The sequence below is a fragment of the Zea mays genome, chromosome 10, assembly GCF_902167145.1.
Source record: "Zea mays cultivar B73 chromosome 10, Zm-B73-REFERENCE-NAM-5.0, whole genome shotgun sequence".
In the NCBI taxonomy this organism is placed as follows: Eukaryota; Viridiplantae; Streptophyta; class Magnoliopsida; order Poales; family Poaceae; genus Zea; species Zea mays.
The window spans coordinates 135,407,823-135,430,074 of record NC_050105.1 but is presented as its reverse complement, the minus strand read 5'-3'; positions in this window follow the sequence as shown (position 1 = coordinate 135,430,074).

Below are 22,252 nucleotides of genomic sequence, written 5' to 3'. Positions count from 1 at the left end.
ACTAAATGGTCAACTTCAACCATACCTATACCATTGTATAATCCATCAACTTAAACTTTGCAAAATCCAGCCAACCATCAAAACCAACGATTCAGATCGATAGATAACTCTCTCTCACCTACTTACTCAAATCCAATGGACATGACACTATCGCCCCCTTCTCCCCTTACTTGCGCTGCCACCGCCATCGACCACTCCCATCCTCAGAATCGCAGTGTTAGCATGTGCTATATGCTAGTCCTTGGTAAGCCTTACACTGCACTTTTCACTACACACTTGTTGAGTACCAACCATAAGTGTACTCACCCTTGTTAAATTTGGTGCTTTAGAATCATATCAACAAGAGAAAGACTACTATGAATAGTTTGACGAGTTTTAGGTGGTCGTGCCTCTGGTCAATCTGCATGTGGCTCATTAGCGGCATCGCCGCCACCGTCGTTTAGTTTCTATTATTTAGTTATTTTTGTAAAGACATTTTATTTATATAATAAAGTTTCTAACACTAGATTCCATGCACTGAGTCATCATATATGTGAAATTTAATCCTGACACACATATGAGATGCATAAGAGTTTGTTCTTAAATCAAGGTGTAACACAAAACTTGCTATTCATGTCTTCAAGATGAGACAATTAGACACATGTTCTTTGAATACCGTTTCACTCGAACAATTTAGAGTATAGTCAAAGTGACCCTTAATCTAAACACGCCCCATTGCATCAATCACATGTTTGAAAGGATGACTAGCTAAAAAGGATAGAAATCCAAAATATCTAGCTCTTTTAGGGCTAGTTTGAAAACCCATTTTTTAAGGATTTCTATTTTCTCAAGGAAAATCAGGGCATTTTTCCTTGTGAAAATGAAAATTGCTTGGAAAAATAGAGTTGTCAAACTAGCCTTAGGGAGCAGGGGTACCTTGTGTCATTTGGATTAAGACCATCTACAAGAATAGAATGCAAATTAGGAGACCAATACAGTCGTTTGAGTCCAAGGCCCCAAAATACATATATGGTACCTCCAACAACAGAACCAATATAGTAGGACTGTTGCGGCCACTTCTATAAATGTCTTCACAAAGCAGATCATCCAGCATAGTAAACATAATCCGCTCTGCAATGGCGCAGCTCGGCTACGCTGTTGTTGCTTTGCTTGTGAATAGTGATCAAGCTCAGGTCTCGTTCTTGCTGTCGAGAGGTATTGCTCACTGACTTTGGCTGTGTTAGCCTCTTTGAAAAGGCAAACCGTCTCACGCCGTCGCGTCGCTGTGTGCCTTGTGTCGCCGCTTAGTCGAGCCTCGCACCACAGCGTCGCTGCGCCCTGCACCGTCAAGTCACTGCGCCCGTGCACCCCTCGTATCGCTGCGCACCTGCGCCCTGCGTCGCCGTCGCTAATATGATCTACATCGCCGCCCTTTGCCGCCGTCCATGCCTGCTTCCTCGAGCGCGTGGAAGAAGAAGACGGTGTTTTCGTCGGAGGAAGGATTTGAAGCGTTCAGCCTACCAATAATGGCTCAGCCATTGGAGCGTTCTATTTCAACATAGAAGAGCTATTTTACAAATAGGTCTAGGAATGACTCTACTCTTAGAGATGGTCGAAGAGAAATGGCATTGTTTTTTTCACGGATCATAACTGATATAGTTGTAACTTATAATTTGAAACCTTCGCTCAACCAACCAACCACACCCTTAAACTGTCCCGGTACGAGAAAGCAAGGAAGCGTACATAAAGCGACGGCCCTGCATCCTGCCGGTGAAACCACAAGCAGCGTCTGGATAATAATGTCATAAGCCGGATGTTGGGGGCCTTCGTCCTCCGAAGGTCCTCAAAAACATGATTTGACAATGTTTTCCGAGTGGATTATGTGAACAGGTATTTTCGGATCCAGAATTATGAATATGGAGCACGGCCAGGACGAAGCCTGAACCAGACGAAGGTCGGGTGTAGCCGAAGCTGTGCGCAGGGAAGCTTCGGCGCGATGGCAGAAGGGGGAACCGACTTAAAGATGAAAAGACTTCGGGGGCCTCGACAGATTTCCATAAGCCGTTAACAAATGTAATGGACATGGATGTAATTTTACGTGGGCTGCGTCCCGCGTCTATAAATAGATGAACAGTACTCCCGTACTGTTCACGCTGACTTGGCATTTGCTTTTGCGTCACGCTTGTACTTTCTACCTTCTCTCAGGACCGAAGGTACATTTGTAATTTGAAATCATTTCTATTTTTCCATGTTAATAAAATAGAAATGATTCTGCGATGATGCTTATATTATATTTCATGCTTTATATAAGTCCTTCGTCATTATCTGTTATGTTTGCGAAGGTATTTCTCTTATGACCTTCGTCCCAGACTCATTATTTCCCGAAGGGGACATAATGCTTCGAAGGACGAAGGACTTTAACACTTAACACTTTGTATGTTGCCTTGTTCTTAACTCTTAGCATTTGAGAACAAGTCCCCAACACCGGAGTCCGTCAGACGATGGCAATAAATGTGCTCCTCGCCGTGCCGGTCCCGGCCCAACGACCCGGCCGGTGCACCTCCCGTACCGTACGTACGGGGTTGGCGTGGAAATTAACGGATCAAAACGGAGCTAACTAGGGGTAGCTAGCCGAGCACCCGCGCCCTGTGCGTCGTCGTCGTGGACCCCCGGCACGGCGTTTGATTTTGATTTCGCGGTGGAAAAGTGAAGCGCGCTGCCACCGGCCATGCATGACCGACCGACCACTCAAGAACGACGCATACACAGATCCTGAATCATCGGGACGGCATGATGCATCCATGATACATATATAATATATATGCACGTCCCACAGCTGGTCCCGGACGGAGGTACGTACGCGTACGCCACCCACACCCACAGGGCACTGTTGCTGGTGAAAATCACGTCGAGTCACCTGCATGCTATACCGGCCTGGCCCCCAGAGAGAGAAACCCCTCTTGCTGGTTACTATGTGCCAGGAGTACAAGCTATAGTAAGTTAGTAACCCGTGGTCGCCTAACTAGTGCATAGCTGACCACATTATGTAGCGTGAATTGCCCGTTGTTCTCGTAGCCTAACAAACACGACGATAGGAGAAGGACCAGATAGCTAGCTGCCATGCATGCATATGAGGCACTCGTACGTCGTCGTACCTCCGTTCGTGCTCGTACAGTGACCGAGTTCCGGGCCGGCAGAACAATCAGGTATGGACGCCGCATGCATAATGCATGAATGGTTGGTGCCGCCATTAATATAAAAGCAAAATGGCATATCGCCGTGTCGATCGTGTCGACGACGGGAATGCATGCATAGGAGCCTGAGAGGAGCTAAGCTAGCTACCCGGCGTTCTCCCAGCAAAATGATCGAATCTGTGGATGGTCCAAATCCAACCGTCCAAGTCCTAGTATCTATCCTACTACACATGCATAGAAAGAAGAATGGTGTCGTTCGCCGTAGCATTGCACGAATCGACATGCATGCATGCATGCACGCACGCACGCGTCGGTCGCACGAATTCATGAGGACGACTCTCGTGCGCGCGGCCGTCCAGTTGTACGCCAACACAACACATGCATGCACGGCAACACGTACGTTGGCCCATAGCCTCAAGGTTGCCATACCCTACTAGTATAGGATATAGTTATGCACAATATTAGGGGTCCGCCCATCATTCAAATCCTCGGCTTGCGTAGGCGGCTTGCGTAGGTATCTATTTTTTCCCCTCTGGCACAAATAAAAAAATCAGGAGACAAAGTTTTATTTTTTTGCGAACGCTTGACTGCTCTCTTATGGTCTGGTTTGATGACGAGTGATTGTCAACGGGTAGCACTCTGGGATAGTCGGTGGGCTGACCAGAGTGTGATATTATGTATGTGCAACCATGTCGATTAGCTTGTGGTGTGCATGTATGGAGCACAGAGACAGTAATCGACGACTAAGGTAAAGGTCATAGGCTCGTGCTGATGGACCGGAAGTGGTGAAGGACGGATGCTAGGTCTTGGCTGACGGACCAGAGCAATTGAGTGACCAGCCATGGTGGTTGATACCTGGTACACACACTCGCGAGAGGACATGACGAAGCGGGTCGTGTTGCCGAAACGTTCAAGGACTAGCGGGACACGTGTCCAGAACGTTGGGGACACGCACGCGGTGCGATACTCACAACGGTTTAGTGGTTTGGGCCTCAAAACCAACCAGCGCTACGAATAGCAGGTATTACTGAGTTTGGGCTACAAAACTCGGCGCGTGACGGTTCCAGTGGGAATCGAGGCGGCATGTGGCATCACAACGAAAAGTGCATCAAGGCGAAGCAACTTCATGTGGAGTGCGTGGCCGTCGGATCGAAACCTAGGAGTTAGTCCATTTTGCCCTCGTGGAGTGGATAGACTATGTAAATATGGGTAGTTTAGGAAATGCAAATAACCCTCTATAAATAGAGGGAGGGTTGTTGTTACAACCATCTCTTGGTTGTCATTTTTGTCGGGGACCATAATTAGGGGTACCCTCAAGACGCCTAATTCTCAGCTGGTAACCCCCATCAGCATAAAGCTGCAAAGGCCTGATGGGTACGATTAAGTCAGGGATCAAGTCCACACGAGTGACTCGATCACGCTTCGTCCGAGCCTAGCCTCGGCTAAGGGCGGCCGACCTCGAGAGACTTCCGTCTCGCCCGAGGCCCCCCTTTTAACGGCGGACACACCTCCGGCTCGCCCGAGGCCTTGGCTTCGCTTAGAAGCAACCCTGACTAAATCGCCGCACCGACTGACCAAGTTGCAGGAGCATTTAACGTAAAGGTGGCCTGACACCTCTATCCTGACGCGCGCCCCGACAGAGCCGAAGTGACCGCCGTCACTCCACCGCTCCACTGACCAGTCTGACAGAAGGACAGCGCCGCCTGCGCCACTCCGACTGCAGTGCCACTCGACAGAGTGAGTCTGACAGACAGTCAGGCCTTGCCAAAGGCGCCATAGGAAACTCCGCTCCGCCCGACCCCAGGGCTCGGACTCGGGCTATGACCCGGAAGACGGCGAACTCCGCTCCGCCCGACCCCAGGGCTCGGACTCGGGCTAAGACCCGGAAGACGGCGAACTCCGCTCCGCCCGACCCCAGGGCTCGGACTCGGGCTATGACCCGGAAGACGGCGAACTCCGCTCCGCCCGACCCCAGGGCTCGGACTCGGGCTAAGACCCGGAAGACGGCGAACTCCGCTCCGCCCGACCCCAGGGCTCGGACTCGGGCTATGACCCGGAAGACGGCGAACTCCGCTCCGCTCGACCCCAGGGCTCGGACTCGGGCTAAGACCCGGAAGACGGCGAACTCCGCTCCGCCCGACCCCAGGGCTCGGACTCGGGCTCTGCCCCAGAAGACGACGAAACTCCGCCTCGCCCGACCCAGGGCTCGGACTCGGGCTCAGCCCCAGAAGACGACGAAACTCCGCCTCGCCCGACCCCAGGGCTCGGACTCCGCCCCGGCCTCGGCCAAACAATCTCCGCCTCGCCCGACCCGGGGGCTCGGGCTCGGCCTCGGCCACGGAAGACAGACTCGACCTCGGCTTCGGAGGAGCCCCCACGTCGCCCGACCTAGGGCACAGGCCTGCCACGTCAGCAGGAAGCGCCATCATCATCCTACCCCGAGCCGACTCGGGTCACGGAGAACAAGACCGGTGTCCCATCTGGCTAGCTCCGCCAGATGGACAATGATCGCGCCGCACAAGCTCTGTGACGACGGCGGCTCTCAGTAGGGCTGGAAAAAAAGCTCGAGCTCGACGAGCTAGCTCGGGCTCGCAGCAGCTCGGCTCGGCTCGGACCGGCTCGACGCTCCGAACGAGCCCGAGCCGAGCCTGTTTTTCTGGCTCGTGAAAAGAGCGAGCCAGCTCGGCTCGGCTCGTTGCAGCTCGCGAGCTGGCTCGTGGCTCGACCCAACAACAATTTGTTACATAAAATCTTAATTAGCATATAATATTAATACCGAGTAGACAATTAATTTATGTTATTTGAGATTACTATACAAAAATAATCTATTTTATATATTATTTTAGTGATATATCTATTTTTACTAATTTAAAATATGTTATTTAAAATATTTTTAAGATTTTATATTATAATTTAGAGAGCAGATTTAATTTTATGCCTAGGCTCGTTGGCTCGGCGAGCTGGCTCGCGAGCCAGGAGCGAGCCGAGCCGAGCCGCTTTTTCGAGCTCGTGAGATGAGCGAGCCGAGCCGAGCTCGGCTCGGCTCGTTTCCACCCCTAGCTCTCAGCTCTCTTACGGAAGCAAGGCGACGTCAGCAAGGACTCGACCGCTCCTACAGCTGTCCCTCTGCCAGGCTCCGTTGCTCCTCCGACAGCCACGACATCACGCCAGCAAGGTGCCAAGACCTCTCCGGCTGCCACATTGGCATGTACTTAGGGCGCTAGCTCTCTCTCCGCTAGACACGTAGCACTCTGCTATACCCCCCGTTGTACACCTGGATCCTCTCCTTACAACTATAAAAGGAAGGACCAGGGCCTTCTTAGAGAAGGTTGGCCGCGCGGGGACGAGGACGAGACAGGCGCTCTCTTGGGGCCGCTCGCTTCCCTCACCCGCGTGGACGCTTGTAACCCCCCTACTGCAAGCGCACCTGACCTGGGCGCGGGACGAACACGAAGGCCGCAGGACTTCCACCTCTCTCACGCCCGTCTCCGGCCACCTCGCCTCTCCCCCCTTCGCGCTCGCCCACGCGCTCGACCCATCTGGGCTGGGGCACGCAACACACTCACTCGTCGGCTTAGGGACCCCCATGTCTCGAAACGCCGACAGTTGGCGCGCCAGGTAGGGGCATGCTGCGTGCTGACGAACAGCTTCCCGTCAAGCTCCAGATGGGCAGTCTCCAGCAACCTCTCCGGCCCGGGACGGTGCTCCGTTTCGGGAGTCTTGAGTTCATGTCCTTCGACGGCAGCTACGACATGATACTCCTTCCACCGCCGCGCGACAACGACAATGGCGGTCGACAACCCGCCCGCTGGCGGCGGAATCGACGACATCTTCCCCGCGCGGTGGAAGAACAACATTCGAGCTCGCTCCGTCCTCTCCCCCGCCAACGGAGGAGGAGGCGGGGCCATCAAGGCCAAGCGGGAGGCCGCGCTTCGTCGGCCGTCGAGCGAATCGACGCCCCCGACGCCCCGACGGAAGGCACGCCGGGCGTCGACCTCGCGTTCGAGACGAAGGCAAGCGCCGCCCCCCCGCGACACGCTGATCCCGAGCAAGAAGACGACGCCGGCGCGCTCGCGGAAAGCCTGCAGGACGTCGCCCTCGTACCTGGGACGACGGTGCAACCAGTCCCCGATGTGACTACGTCGCTCCTCGTCGACCAAAAGGTACCGACTAACTCCCATCTTACGTCATTTCGACTCGGCCTCAACCCGCCAAGCGACCTCGCTTTGGCGGGCGCTCTCATCGAGGCGAGTGCAACCCCACTGGGGTTTCGTATGCGGTCGCCTTGGGACCGGTTGACGGACGTCTCAACCTACGGGCCCTCTGGGTCCGAGGAAGATGACGATTCCAGCATCTGTTGGGATTTCTTCGGACTTGGCAACCCCAGTGCCATGCGGGACTTCATGACCGCATGTGACTACTGCCTCTCCGACTGTTCCGACGGAAGCCACAGCCTTGACGACGAGGGCTGCGGCCCAAGCCGCGAATGTTTCCACATCTAGCTAGGGGATCCCTCCGAAGGCAACCATCTCGGCATGCCGAAGGACGGTGATCTTCCTGGGCCGGTGCCTCGCGCCGACATCCCGCGGAAGCTAGCTGTGGTCCCCGCTCCGGCGGGGGGTTACGACCCACAACTCGAGCAAGTCCGCGAGGCGCAGGCCAGGCTCAACGAGGGAACATGAGCGCTTGAGCCGATCCGTCGGGACGTCGGGCAGGTATGGGCGGGCCAACCCCCGGCCGGAGAAATACGTCACCTACCCCAAGGTCTCCAGCACCGCGTCGCCAACGATGTCAGGGTCAGGCCGCCGCCCGCATCCAGCGGGGTTGGCCAGAACCTGGCAGCCGCAGCGATGCTCCTCCGCGCGATGCCGGAGCCATCAACCACCGAGGGTCGGCGAATCCAGGGAGAGCTCAAGAATCTCCTGGAAGGCGCTGCGGCCCGACGGGCCGAGAGCACTGCCTCCCGAAGGCAGGGATACCCCTCGGAACCTCATGCCGCGACTTCCCGATTCATGCGGGAAGCCTCGGTCTACACCGGGCGCACGCGCAACACCGCGCCTGCGGCCCTGGGCCACCTCGGCAACGAGCACCATCGACGCGACCGTCGGGCCCACCTCGACGAAAGGGTGCGCCGAGGCTACCACCCCAGGCGTGGGGGGCACTACGACAGCGGGGAGGATCGGAGTCCCTCGCCCGAACCACCCGGTCCGCAGGCCTTCAGTCGGGCCATCCGACGGGCGCCGTTCCCGACCCGGTTCCGACCCCCGACTACTATCACGAAGTACTCGGGGGAAACGAGACCGGAACTGTGGCTCGCGGACTACCGCCTGGCCTGCCAACTGGGTGGAACGGATGACGACAACCTTATCATCCGAAACCTCCCCCTGTTTCTCTCCGACACTGCTCGCGCCTGGTTGGAACACCTGCCTCCGGGGCAGATCTCCAACTGGGACGACTTGGTCCAAGCCTTCGCCGGCAATTTCCAGGGCACATACGTGCGCCCCGGGAATTCCTGGGACCTTCGAAGCTGCCGGCAACAGCCGGGGGAGTCGCTCCGAGACTACTTCCGGCGATTCTCGAAGCAGCGCACCGAGCTGCCCAACATCACCGACTCGGATGTCATCGGCGCGTTCCTCGCTGGCACCACTTGCCGCGACCTGGTGAGCAAGCTGGGTCGCAAGACCCCCACCAGGGCGAGCGAGCTGATGGACATCGCCACCAAGTTCGCCTCTGGCCAGGAGGCGGTCGAGGCTATCTTCCGAAAGGACAAGCAGCCCCAGGGCCGCCCACCGGAAGAGGCTCCCGAGGCGTCTACTCCGCGCAGCGCCAAGAAGAAAGGCAAGAAGAAGTCGCAATCGAAACGCGACGCCACTGACGCGGACCTTGTCGCCGTCGCCGAGTACAAGAACCCTCGGAAGCCCCCCGGAGGTGCAAACCTCTTCGACAAGATGCTCAAGGAGCCGTGCCCCTACCATCAGGGGCCAGTCAAGCACACTCTCGAGGAGTGCGTCATGCTTCGGCGCCACTTCCACAGGGCCGGGCCACCCGCCGAGGGTGGCAGGGCCCGCGACGACGACAAGAACGAAGATCACCAAGCAAGAGAGTTCCCCGAGGTCCGCGACTGCTTCATGATCAACGGTGGGCATGCGGTGAACGCCTCGGCTCGGCACCGCAATCAAGAGCGCCGGGAGGTCTGCTCGGTGAAGGTGGCGGCGCCAGTCTACCTAGACTGGTCCGACAAGCCCATCACCTTCGACCAGGCCGACCACCCCGACCACGTGCCGAGCCCGGGGAAATACCCGCTCGTCGTCGACCCCGTTGTCGGCAACGTCAGGCTCACCAAGGTCCTGATGGATGGGGGCAGCTGCCTCGACATCATCTACACCGAGACCCTCAAGCTCCTGCGCGTCGATCTGTCCTCCGTCCGAGCAGGCGCTGCGCCCTTCCACGGGATCATCCCTGGGAAGCGCGTCCAGCCCCTCGGACGACTCGACCTCCCCGTCTGCTTCGGAACGCCCTCCAACTTCCGAAGGGAGACCTTGACGTTCGAGGTGGTCGGGTTCCGAGGAACCTACCACGCGGTACTGGGAAGGCCATGCTACGCGAAGTTCATGGCCGTCCCCAACTACACCTACCTGAAGCTCAAGATGCCGGGCCCCAACGGGGTCATCACCGTCGGCCCCACGTACAAACACGCGTTCGAATGCGACGTGGAGTGCGTGGAGTACGCCGAGGCCCTCGCCGAGTCCGAGGCCCTCATTGCCGACCTGGAGAACCTCTCCAAAGAGGTGCCAGATGTGAAGCGTCATGCCGACAACTTCGAGCCAGCAGAGACGGTTAAGGCCGTCCCTCTCGACCCCAGTGGCGACACCTCCAAGCAGGTCCGGATTGGTTCCGGGCTCGACCCCAAATAGGAAGTAGTGCTCGTCGACTTTCTCCGCGCAAACGCCGACGTCTTTGCGTGGAGTCCCTCGGACATGCCCGGCATACCGAGGGATGTCGCCGAGCACTCGCTGGATATTCGGGCCGGAGCCCGACCCGTCAGGCAGCCTCTGCGCCGATTCGACGAGGAGAAGCGCAGAGTGATTGGCGAAGAGATCCACAAGCTAATGGCAGCAGGGTTCACCAAAGAGGTATTCCATCCCGAATGGCTTGCCAACCCTGTGCTTGTGAGGAAGAAAGGGGGGAAATGGCGGATGTGCGTGGACTACACTGGTCTCAACAAAGCATGTCCGAAGGTTCCCTACCCTCTGCCTCGCATCGATCAAATCATGGATTCCACTGCTGGGTGCGAAACCCTGTCCTTCCTCGATGCCTACTCAGGGTATCACCAAATCCGGATGAAAGAGTCCGACCAGCTCGCGACTTCTTTCATCACGCCGTTCGACATGTACTGCTATGTCACCATGCCGTTCGGTTTGAGGAATGCGGGCGCGACGTACCAGCGGTGCATGAACCATGTGTTCGGCGAACACATCGGACGCACAGTCGAGGCCTACGTCGATGACATCGTAGTCAAGACAAGGAAGGCTTCCGACCTCCTCTCCGACCTTGAAGTGACATTCCGATGTCTCAAGGCGAAAGGAGTCAAGCTCAATCCCGAGAAGTGTGTCTTCGGGGTGCCCCGAGGCATGCTCCTGGGGTTCATCGTCTCCGAGCGAGGCATCGAAGCCAACCCGGAGAAGATCGCAGCCATCACCAGCATGGGACCCATCAAGGACTTAAAAGGCGTACAGAGGGTCATGGGATGCCTCGCGGCCCTGAGCCGCTTCATCTCACGCCTCGGCGAAAGAGGTCTGCCTCTGTACCGCCTCTTAAGGAAGGCCGAGTGCTTCGCTTGGACCCCCGAGGCCGAGGAAGCCCTCGGGAACTTGAAGGCGCTCCTTACAAAGGCGCCTGTCTTGGTGCCCCCAGCTGATGGAGAAGCCCACTTGGTCTGCGTCGCCGCTACCACCCAGGTGGTTAGCGCCGCGATTGTGGTCAAGAGGCAAGAGGAAGGGCATGCATTGCCCGTTCAGAGGCCAGTCTACTTCGTCAGCGAGGTACTGTCCGAGACCAAGATCCGCTACCCTCAAGTTCAGAAGCTGCTGTATGCTGTGATCCTGACGAGGCGGAAGTTACGACACTACTTCGAGTCTCATCCGGTAACTGTGGTGTCATCCTTCCCCCTGGGGGAGATCATCCAGTGCCGAGAGGCCTCCGGCAGGATCACAAAGTGGGCGGTGGAAATCATGGGCGAAACAATCTCGTTCGCCCCTCGGAAGGCCATCAAGTCCCAGGTGTTGGCGGACTTCGTGGCCGAATGGGTCGACACCCAGCAGCCGACGGCTCCGATCCAACCGGAGCTCTGGACCATGTTTTTCTACGGGTCGCTGATGAAGACGGGAGCCGGCGCGGGCCTGCTCTTCATCTCGCCCCTCGGGAAGCATCTACGATACGTGCTACGCCTCCATTTCCCGGCGTCCAACAATGTGGCTGAGTACGAGGCTCTGGTCAACGGGTTGCGGATCGCCATCGAGCTAGGGGTCAGACGCCTCGACGCCCGCGGTGACTCGCAGCTCGTCATCGACCAAGTCATGAAGAACTCTCACTGCCGCGACCCGAAGATGGAGGCCTACTGCGATGAGGTTCGACGCCTGGAAGACAAGTTCTACGGGCTCGAGCTCAACCACATTGCTCGGCGCTACAACGAGACTGCGGACGAGCTGACTAAGATAGCCTCGGGGCGAACAACGGTTCCCCCGGACGTCTTCTCCCGGGATCTGCATCAACCCTCCGTCAAGATCGGCGACGCTCCCGAGCCCGAGGCACCCTCGGCACAGCCCGAGGCGCCCTCGGCACGGCCCGAGGCACCCTCGGCTCAGCCCGAGGTACCCTCGGCCCCCGAGGGCGAGGCACTGGACGTCGAGGAGGAGCAGAGCGGGGCCACGCCTGATCGAGACTGGCAGGCCCCGTACCTGCAATATCTCCGCCGAGGAGAGCTACCCCTCGACCAAGCCGAGGCTCGGTGGGTAGCGCGACGCGCCAAGTCGTTCGTCTTGCTGGGTGATGAGGGGGAGCTCTACCACCGCAGCCCCTCGGGCATCCTCCAGCAGTGCATCTCCATCGCCGAAGGTCAGGAACTACTGCAAGAAATACACTCGGGGGCTTGCGGCCATCACGCGGCACCCCGAGACCTTGTCGGGAATGCTTTCCGGCAAGGCTTCTACTGGCCAACGGCGGTGGCTGACGCCACTAGAATTGTCCGCACCTGCGAAGGGTGCCAATTCTATGCGAAGCAGACCCACCTGCCCGCTCAGGCTCTGCAGACAATACCCATCACCTGGCCCTTTGCTGTATGGGGTCTGGACCTCGTCGGTCCCTTGCAGAAGGCGCCCGGGGGCTACACGCACCTGCCGGTCGCCATCGACAAATTCTCCAAGTGGATCGAGGTCCGACCCCTGAACAGCATCAGGTCCGAGCAGGCGGTGGCGTTCTTCACCAACATCATCCATCGCTTCGGGGTCCCAAACTCCATCATCACCGACAACGGTACCCAGTTCACCGGCAAAAAATTCTTGGATTTTTGCGAGGATCACCACATCCGGGTGGACTGGGCCGCCGTGGCTCATCCCATGTCGAATGGGCAAGTAGAGCGTGCCAACGGCATGATTCTACAAGGGCTCAAGCCTCGGATCTACAACGGCCTCAACAAGTTCGGTAAGCGATGGATGAAGGAACTCCCCTCGGTGGTCTGGAGCCTGAGGACAACGCCAAGCCGGGCCACGGGTTTCACGCCATTCTTCCTGGTCTACGGGGCCGAGGCCATCTTGCCCACTGACCCGGAGTACGGCTCCCCGAGGACGAAGGCCTACAACGATCAAAGCAACCAAGTTAGCCGAGAAGAATCGCTGGACCAGCTGGAAGAGGCTCGGGACAAGGCCTTACTACACTTGGCGCGGTACCAGCAGTCCCTGCGACGCTACCACGCCCGAGGGGTCCGGTCCCGAGACCTCCAGGTGGGCGATCTGGTGCTTCGCCTGCGGCAAGACGCCCGAGGGAGGCACAAGCTCACGCCCCCCTGGGAGGGGCCATTCGTCATCGCCAAAGTTCTGAAGCCCGGAACATACAAGCTGGCCAACAATAAAGGCGAGATCTACGGCAACGCTTGGAACATCAAACAGCTACGTCGCTTCTACCCTTAAGATGTTTTCAAGTTATTCATATACCTCGCACCAACGCAAAGTTTAGTCATCAAGGAAGGGTCGGCCTCGCCTCGGCAAAGCCCGACCCTCCCTCGGGGGCTAAAAGGGGGGAGACCCCCTCTGCGTCGAAATTTTCCTCGAAAAAGGACCTCTTTTTAGCAGAATTTCTTTCGAGCTTTTTGACCACTTCGAAAAGCGGATCCTAGAAACGACGGAGTACACGTAAGCAGCCAAGGCTGACCGAGCCGAGGGACTCCTACGCCTCCGGGATACGGATACCTCACTCATCACCTTCTGCGATAAGTAACTCGCGTTCGGATAAAGCGACTCCGTGGACCGAACGAGTCTTCACGTTCGGAAGCTCTTCTGCCAAAGTGGTCCCTCAAGCTTTCTTGACTAAGTCGGGGACAGGGCCTCATGGACGGGTGAAAGTACGCGTAAGCGGCAAGGCCGACCGAGCCGAGGGACTCCTACGCCTCCGGGATACGGATACCTCACTCATCACCTTTCGCGAGAAGCAACTCTCGCTCACGCAAACATCCCTGTTACCGACGGAAAGTCCAGATGCTCGAAACAAGAGGAAAAAAGACGCAGCTTCACAAGCGCAGCGAGGGTGTGTTTTCTGGCCTCGGCGGCCGCAGAAGGCACACGCTACAAGACAATCTGATCCTGCAGGCTCGGATCTTCACGCTGAAGGGGGCCGTAGCACCCTCGGCATCGACGACGTCTTCAGCAAGGTCCGACCCAGCCTCGGACGGCGGCGCGGTCAAGGACTTCTCCGGGAATCCGGCCCGAGCAGGCGGCTCGGCCGGTTACCCCTGGGGCCTCGGCCAACTGACTTCCAAGGGCGCCAGCCCGACCCGAGGCCTCGGCTGATCGACTCCTGGCGCGCCAGCATGATGAAAATCCTTGAAGTCGAACGATGGCTGAAAGGTACCAACTCCCACGGAGTTGCGTTCCTCCAACGAGGAGGCGGAAAGGCGGTGGATACCCCCATCCGGGGGCTTGGAAGATGGAAAGACACGATGCATAAGGGAGGAAGAAGACATGGTTGCCTTCTGAAAGGAGTCTCCCTCCTTTTAAAGGCAACTCTCCCTACGTGCGCCCCCAAACGCCACGGGCTGAGTCTTCTCCAACACGCTCCAAGGCCCTCCCCTGCGACTCGGGGGCTGGGTCCCGCATGTCATGCAAACCGGCTCAGAGCAGAAGAAGCCAAACCGCCGCGCGTGGTGCGCACAACCGCCCAGCGGTTACAAGCGACCCCCCAATTTTGCCCAGACCAACGGGCGGAAGGGGCGGGCAGCCATGCAGGCGGCATGCAACCGCGCCAGGTGGACGCGCTTCCCCGACTTCTGACACGCCAGCTTGGAGGCCCAGGCCCACGCGTCGCGCAACCAGCGCGCCAGTTGCTGCATGCAAACAACCGCGCCACCACTTGTGCCACTGTCGCGCCTCTTCGGTTGCGGAGCCTATGCCGCGACTCGAGGCGACCAGCGCACGACCCAGCGGCGCCAGCCTGGCACGACGGTCAATGCGGCCGAAAGTGGGCCGGCAGTAATGACGGTGGCAGGCGGGCGGGAGCAGCAGTCACGTCGTCAGCCAGGCTCACGTCCCGTCCGGGGACAACAAGAGAGCCTCCTCCCACGGCATGATGACGGTGCACCCGTGACCCGTTCCTCGAACGGCTCGCGCACGCGCAACGGCCGCCCCGCCAACCACTCGCCCCGTCGCAATAACTCCGCGGCGGGACAGGCGGCGCCTCTGGCAGGAGAAGCGGACGACGCTTCGCCTTCGCCGTAATAACCGCGTCAAAAAAGGTACGCCACGTCGTTCGATTTCGTATCCTTTTCCTTTTCCTCTTTCTCTATCTCTTGCAACAGGGACCGGGAAAGGGGGATACCCCGAAAAGGGTCCTTCTCTGTGAAGGAACTGGGCTCCGAGCCCCCCCTACTGATCAGAGGTTCGAAGGCTGGCCCTCCGAGGGGTTCAACAGTCGCCTCAGATCGCGTGGGCCCGACACCCACTACTGGTCAGGGGTTCGAAGGCCAGCCCCCCGAAGGGCGCCATGGCCGCCTCAGGCTACTCGGGCTCCGTGCCCATTACTGATCAGGGGTTCAAAGGCTGGCCCCCGAAGGGTTCACAGTCACCTCAGACGCCGAGCGAGGGATGACCAGGGGTACGTTCGATACATAACCAAGGCTCGGGCTGCGCTCCCGAGGTACCCTAGGACATTTCCGAGACCAGCGGGAACGGTCTTGTAACGGAATCCCATCGGAGGGAGGCATCGAGCCCTCGGACCCCGTCGCCAGGGGACCGGGTCCGGCAAATCACCCGCAGGTACTTTTGGGCGTGCCTCTGGGCCCCTAGCCGACCCCCAATGAACGGGGCACGGACGTCCACTCGGATCACCCGCTTGCAGCTCACCGGAGACACCATGTTCGGTGCCCATCGAGGGTAACATGGCGCACTCCCCCCTCCTCCTTGCGGAAAGGCGACGTAGGGGCGTATGTAAAAAGTCGAGTCTGTCCCTGATCGTCCTCTCGCCCTGTGCGGAGGCTCGGGGGCTGCTCTCGCAAACCCGGCCCCGGCCGAACCGTTGACAGCGTCAACATACCAGCCCGAGAGCTTGGGCCCCGACCGTGCACCCAGGCTACGGCCAGTTCGCATGAGGGAACAACTAGACCAGCCGAAGCATTACGCAAGGCATTAAGACCTCGAAGGAGTGTAACCACTCCTCCGAGGCCTCGGGGGCTACACCCGGCGGGTGCGCTCGCGCGCACCCACTGGAACAAAATGCAACCGAGAAAGGCTGGTCCCCTTGCAAAAAAGTGCGACGAAAGCCTCCAAGCGAGTGCTAACACTCCCTTCGAGGCTCGGGGGCTACTGTCGGGGACCATAATTAGGGGTACCCTCAAGACGCCTAATTCTCAGCTGGTAACCCCCATCAGCATAAAGCTGCAAAGGCCTGATGGGTACGATTAAGTCAGGGATCAAGTCCACACGAGTGACTCGATCACGCTTCGTCCGAGCCTAGCCTCGGCCAAGGGCGGCCGACCTCGAGAGACTTCCGTCTCGCCCGAGGCCCCCCTTTTAACGGCGGACACACCTCCGGCTCGCCCGAGGCCTTGGCTTCGCTTAGAAGCAACCCTGACTAAATCGCCGCACCGACTGACCAAGTTGCAGGAGCATTTAACGTAAAGGTGGCCTGACACCTCTATCCTGACGCGCGCCCCGGCAGAGCCGAAGTGACCGTCGTCACTCCACCGCTCCACTGACCAGTCTGACAGAAGGACAGCGCCGCCTGCGCCACTCCGACTGCAGTGCCACTCGACAGAGTGAGTCTGACAGACAGTCAGGCCTTGCCAAAGGCGCCATAGGAAACTCCGCTCCGCCCGACCCCAGGGCTCGGACTCGGGCTATGACCCAGAAGACGGCGAACTCCGCTCCGCCCGACCCCAGGGCTCGGACTCGGGCTAAGACCCGGAAGACGGTGAACTCCGCTCCGCCCGACCCCAGGGCTCGGACTCGGGCTATGACCCGGAAGACGGCGAACTCCGCTCCGCCCGACCCCAGGGCTCGGACTCGGGCTAAGACCCGGAAGACGGCGAACTCCGCTCCGCCCGACCCCAGGGCTCGGACTCGGGCTCAGCCCCAGAAGACGACGAAACTCCGCCTCGCCCGACCCCAGGGCTCGGACTCGGGCTCAGCCCCAGAAGACGACGAAACTCCGCCTCGCCCGACCCCAGGGCTCGGACTCCGCCCCGGCCTCGGCCAAACAATCTCCGCCTCGCCCGACCCGGGGGCTCGGGCTCGGCCTCGGCCACGGAAGACAGACTCGACCTCGGCTTCGGAGGAGCCCCCACGTCGCCCGACCTAGGGCACAGGCCTGCCACGTCAGCAGGAAGCGCCATCATCATCCTACCCCGAGCCGACTCGGGTCACGGAGAACAAGACCGGCGTCCCATCTGGCTAGCTCCGCCAGATGGACAATGATCGCGCCCCACAAGCTCTGTGACGACGGCGGCTCTCAGCTCTCTTACGGAAGCAAGGCGACGTCAGCAAGGACTCGACCGCTCCTACAGCTGTCCCTCCGCCAGGCTCCGTTGCTCCTCCGACAGCCACGACATCACGCCAGCAAGGTGCCAAGACCTCTTCGGCTGCCACATTGGCATGTACTTAGGGCGCTAGCTCTCTCTCCGCTAGACACGTAGCACTCTGCTATACCCCCCGTTGTACACCTGGATCCTCTCCTTACGACTATAAAAGGAAGGACCAGGGCCTTCTTAGAGAAGGTTGGCCGCGCGGGGACGAGGACGAGACATGCGCTCTCTTGGGGCCGCTCGCTTCCCTCACCCGCGTGGACGCTTGTAACCCCCCTACTGCAAGCGCACCTGACCTGGGCGCGGGACGAACACGAAGGCCGCGGGACTTCCACCTCTCTCACGCCCGTCTCCGGCCACCTCGCCTCTCCCCCCTTCACGCTCGCCCACGCGCTCGACCCATCTGGGTTGGGGCACGCAGCACACTCACTCGTCGGCTTAGGGACCCCCTGTCTCGAAACGCCGACAATTTTGTTGAGACTTCACATTTTAGAGCTCTTAGTTTTCTCTCTAGGTAGACACCAGTTGAGCCGGGGGATTCACAACGATTTTGTAATTGACGAATGTGTTTTTGATCTGCAAGTTTAATTAGAGAAAGGGTCACTAGTACCACAACGTTCGTTCACTTCTCCATCTCATTTTTACATCCTTGCTGACATTTAAAGTTGTTTTGGTCTCTGGTTCTTCTTTTGGCATCTCTTATGTTTTTGTGGAAACCCCTTAAATCGCTTGAGAGGATTTGGTTTAGGATTTATTGGTGGGTGAAATATACACTTAAAATCACTACTTACGTCCTGTTGGTGTAGTTCGTGATCATGATTCAAATAATATTAGCACCGGTTTTTACAGACGTGCTTCTTAGATATGCTATTTGGAAAATAGGAGGTCCAACAAAAATAAGACGTAAATACGACGTTCTCAGCCACAATCCTAAGTCATTAACCCAACATAGCCTCTCACTCACCAGCCTAATATCTAAGAATCTATTAAATAAGTTACAAAGGATATATCACATAATATGATAGCAGAATGTAAATCGAGGGAGATATAGACTTAAGACCCAGCTGAAGTCACTTTCGTAACTCCTCAAAATCCTATTCTAATGATCTAGTAAAATTCTCCAAAGATTTTGAATTAAAATACCTTTAAAGTTACATCTCTTAAAACAAATAAAACAAATATGGTTTCTAATAAAAATTTAATAAAATTATACCTATATGATTTTAGTTATTCCTTTATTAAAAAATATATTTAAGTACTCTCTAAAGAATTTTATACACTAGAAATTATTTTCTTAATGTACGTATTTTCTATTCTTATGTGTATGGAATGCATATTCAAAGGATTTTGCTTAAATATGATAATAAATAAATTAATTAATTAATCAAATTATATATCGTATTTCATGTTGGGTCTTATTTGGTTGCGCATTTTGAATTTTAACTCTGAATCCAAATTGGAATTTAAATTTGAATTGGAAAAAAAGAAATAGAAAATAGAAAGAAAAAGAAAAAAGGCATACCTGCGCTCCTTGGGCCGAATCCGCCCAGTTGTGGCCCATGATCGTGCCTGAATGTATGCGCACCGAAGGTGGGGCTCCCTTGTTAGCCCCACGGCTGTCCGCACCGCACCCACGTGTAGCCGACGATGGCATATGGGTCCCATGGACCAAAGACTCATCCCTAAACACGCATAAGGACACTGACTTGCGGGGCCGGGGTGTCAGGTGCATCCTCCCCCCACACGTAACAACCCCGCTCGCCACAACACAATCACCGAGGACGTCGGGATGGATCACCGGCCCAACCTTCGTGCCCTGTCCTATATAAGGAGGCCCCGCACGCCTTGAATCTAATAACCATGCGCACACTAGCCACCAATGTCCACCACAGAAAGAGAGAGAGAGAGAGTCGTATTCGTTGCCGAGAAGGAGAACCGCCGTCGCGAAATGCCATCCACTCCACCGTCGGCCTCGAGGTCAGACCCTGGGGCGTCCCTGAGCCATGCGATGGTGTTCTCTAGCTTATCCGGGGTGAAAGGGAATTAGGCTTACACCCATTTCCTAATTGATTTTGGTGGTTGAATTGCCCAACATAAATAATTGGACTAACTAGTTTGCTCTAGTCTATAAGTTCTACAGGTGCCAAAGGTTCACAATAAGCCAATAAAAGGACCAAGAAAAGGGTTCAAACAAAGCGAGCAAGGGACAACCGAAGTGTGCCCTGGTCTGGCGCACCGGACTGTTCGGTGTGCCACCGGACAGTGTCCGGTGCACCACCGAACAGTGTCTGGTGCACCAGGGAACTCTAAGCTGAACTCATCACCTTCGGAAAATCTCAGAGGCGCTTCGCTACAATTCACCGGACTGTCCGGTGCACCACCGGACAGTGTCCGGTGCCCCAGGGGAGAGTGACTCTGAACTCGCCAGCTTCGGGAATCCGCTCCGCTAAAATTCACCGGACATGTCCGGTGAGCCAGCGGAGCAACGACTACTTCGCGCGCAACGGTCGACTGCAACGCATTAAATGCGCGCCTGCGCGCGCAGAGGAGAAAGCACGTGCGGGTGGCACACCGGATAGTCTACAGGACTTGTCCGGTGCGCCACCGGACAGCCAGGCGGGCCCACAAGACAGAGCTCCAACGGTCAGAACCCAGCGGCCTGGTGACATGGCTGGCGCACCGGACTGTCCGGTGCGCCCGTCGACTGCAGCCTTCACCAACGGTCAAGTTTGGTGGTTGGGGCTATAAATACCCCAACCACCCCCACATTCAAGTTGTCCAAGTTTTCCACCTTCCAACTATTTACAAGAGCTAAGCATTCAATACAAGACACACCAAAGTGATCAAATCCTCTCCCAATTCCACACAAGGCTTTAGTGATTAGTGAGAGAGGTTTGTTGTGTTCTTTTGAGCTCTTGCGCTTGGATTGCTTCTTTCTTTCATTCTTTCTTGCGAACAACTCAATTGTAACCAAGGCAAGAGACACCAATTGTGTGGTGGTCCTTGCGGGGAAGTTTTGTTCCCGTTTGATTGAGAAGAGAAGCTCACTCGGTCCGAGGGACCGTTTGAGAGAGGGAAAGGATTGAAAGAGACCCGGTCTTTGTGACCACCTCAACGGGGAGTAGGTTTGCGAGAACCGAACCTCGGTAAAACAAATTCGCGTGTCACACTCTTTATTCGCTTGCGATTTGTTTTGCACCCTCTCTCTCGGACTTAATTATATTTCTAACGCTAACCCGGCTTGTAGTTGTGATTAAGTTTATAAATTTCAGATTCGCCCTATTCAGCCCCCCTCTAGGCGACTGTCACACCCGGTTTTGGAAGGCAAACCGAATGCGAACTATGCACGTGCCAGGATCAGAACTCACGTACACAGCGATTACATAAATGAACATCATCGCACAATGCTCGAATATTAACATAAAAGAGTATTAACTTATTACATCACAGAGTCATAGACATCCACACAGTCATTGTCTTAACAGGTAAATCAAAGTACTAGCGGAACGCAGTAAAGATAAGGCCTTCACAGGCAGCTGACTGGGGGTTGCCGCCAACCCACACCTAGAATTCGTCGTAGTCTTGAAACTCCTGGAAGTCTCCTTCCACGACTTCGCCTTCTCCTGAGCAGTGATTACAATGCGGACAACCTGGTGTTTGGTGGTAAAGCAAGGATGAGTACACATCAACGTACTCAGCAAATGTCCCTTTTGGCTGAAGTGGACTAGCTTTATGTGGGGTTGGTGTAACGCCCCGAATTTGGGGGCAGAATTTTTTCTTCTTTTCTCTCACCAAATTCGGGCGTTACTCTCTTTTCTCTTTCCTCGTTTGCTCCTTCTTTCCAATTTCAAACCAGTATAGCGGCAGGTGTCCGTGTCATGTATAAACCAAAACCTAAGTGTCATGGGTGTTGCATCATGCCGAAGCGCATTTCTTTGTCTGATGTTGGATGTTCGTCTCGTTCTGTTCCGGATTTCGGTTCGCGATTTAATTCCGTTTAGTGGTCGCGCTCGTCGTGGGTTTTCGACCCGCGAAGTGGCCCGGCCCGCCCCGGCCTACGCGCCCCTGGCGCCTAAACCCCCCCATGCGCCCCCTCCTCTCTCTCTCTCATTTGGATCTCCCGCGCAACAACCTCTCCTCTCCCTCTTCCACCTCTCTCTCCCCGTGGTGCCCTAGGATTTGGAGACGGCGATCACCGGATTTTGGACCCCGAGGTGAGCTCCCCTCCCCTCCCCTTCTCCTCTCTCTCTCCCTCTCCCTCCTCTTCTTCCCCCCGCGCGCGCCCCCTTTCTCCCCCTGCCTGCGCGCGGCCCCCGCCCGGCCTCCCCGCGGCGGCGCTCGGCCTCGCCCGCCCGGCCCCCTCGGCGCGGCGGCGCGGCCCCCGCCCGGCCTCCCCGCGCGGCGCTCCCCCGCCCGGCCTCCCGCCCGCGGCGGCGCTCGGCCGCGCCCGGCTGCCCTCCCCGGCGGCGCTCGCCCGCCCGCCCCCTCGCGGCGGCGCTCGGCCCGCCCGCTCGGCCCCTCGCGGCGGCGCTCGGCCCCCCGCCCGGCCTTCCCTCGCGGCGGCGCCCGCCCCTGCCCCGGCCCCTGCGCGTGGCGCTCGCCCGCCCCGTCCCTCGGCCCGGCCGGCCATGGTGGCTCGGCGCCCACCCGCGGCGCGGCGAGCCCCGCTCGCCCGCGCGCCCCCCGCCCCCGGTTCAACCGCCCCCTGGCCGGTTCAACCGCCCTGGCCCCAGCTCGGCCGCCCGTTCCCCGTCCCGGCCTCGCCCGACCGTGTCCCCGCTCGCCCGCGCTCGCG